We start from the raw sequence: 1,613 nt of genomic DNA on the forward strand, positions 1-1,613 counted from the left end.
TTTATTCTACTTTAGGTTCTGGAGTACATGTGCAGATCATGCAGGATTGTTGCATAGGTGCACACATGGCAGTGTGGTTTGCTGCGTCCATCCTCCTGTCACCTATATCTGGCATTTCTCCCCCATGTTATCCCTCCCCAACCTCCCTACCCCCTGCTGTCCCTCCCCTAGCCCCCTCAACAGACCCCAGTGTGTGATGCTCCCCTCCCTGTGTCCATGTGTTCTCATTGTTCAACACCCACCTATGAGTGAGAACATGCAGTGTTTGATTTTCTGTTCTTGTGTCAGTTTGCTGAGAATGATGGTTTCCAGGTTCATCCATGTCCCTGCAAAGGACAATGAACTTGTCATTTTTTATGGCTGCACAGTACTCCATGGTGTACATGTACATCCACATTTTCCTGTCCAGTCCATCATTGATGGGCACTTGGGTTGGCTCCAGGTCTTTGCTATTGTAAACAGTGCTGCAGTGAACATATGTGTGCGTGTGTCCTTATAATAGAAGGATTAGAAAGGCATGGGTGCCTCCTTTCCTCTTTTTCCCTCCTTATTGCCTGGGTGTGAATAAGATAGCAGCAGTTAAAGTCATTGTCTTTAACCTGGCAGTGGAATTACAGGTGGAGAATGGCAGAGCAACAAAGTGAAAGGAGACTGGGTCCCTAACTCTATGGAGCTAACGTGATTATTAGTCCTGACCCAATTGCTTAGCCCCAGAATCTTATGAGAAGGAAACATAGTTAGATCTCGTTTGAGCTAATTTTATATTGGGTTTTTATTGAGGAAGCCAGAACCTGCAACACAACTATAAATCCGCTTTCTCTGTTTTTCTATAAACAAGATGGCAAAGGACCACCTGTTTGCTTCTACATTTACAAGACCTCAGTTGAAGTGATTAAACAAGAATTTCAACTTCAAATGCCCATGTAAGAGAATCAGTTGGGCCATCTTCAGACTTTTAATCAGCTAAACTTAGAGGGGAGGGTCAAAGAATACAATCCTAGCTACTGCGGTTACTGTGGGTGGGGGAAAAGTGGGGAGTCATTTTCAGCAGAGGGTCATCTACTTTATTGACTCTACCATTCTGAGAGGTATTATTTGTGTAATTATTTTAGAAAGAAATGGTGTCTAATGTGTAAAAACCAAGCCTATGCATTAAATGGAATAGTGAGTGAAAAGGAAATCTCAGAAATAGGAAGGGAAACTGACATCTCTCTGTCAATTAATAAAGTCTCCTGTGAGTGTGAGGGTAGACTGGCTGGCTAGGTGGTGACCTTATTTTCCCACACAGATCTTTGAAAGCTGCTTGGTCTGTCAAAGAAGATGACAGTCACAAATAAAGGAGAAAGGCTTTTTAGTCAAGAGTATTCGGAGCTGTGTTTTCCTGCTAGATCCTCAAAACAGACATAAGTAGTGTGCTTATATGAGATCTGTTTAGTAGCCAGAAGAGAGTTTGAGATAAAAGGAAGGTGCCTTAGTCACCTTCCTGCTTTAGCAAAAGACCACAGACTGGGTGCTTATAAACAACCGAAATTCATTTCTCACAGTTCTAGAGGCTGAAAGTTCAAACCTAGGATGGTTGGGTTCTAGTGAGGACCCTCTTCTTGGCTCGCAGA

The sequence above is a fragment of the Aotus nancymaae genome, unplaced genomic scaffold (assembly GCF_030222135.1).
Source record: "Aotus nancymaae isolate 86718 unplaced genomic scaffold, 86718_ANA_hifiasm-v0.15.2.pri h1tg000103l, whole genome shotgun sequence".
NCBI lineage: Eukaryota > Metazoa > Chordata > Mammalia > Primates > Aotidae > Aotus > Aotus nancymaae.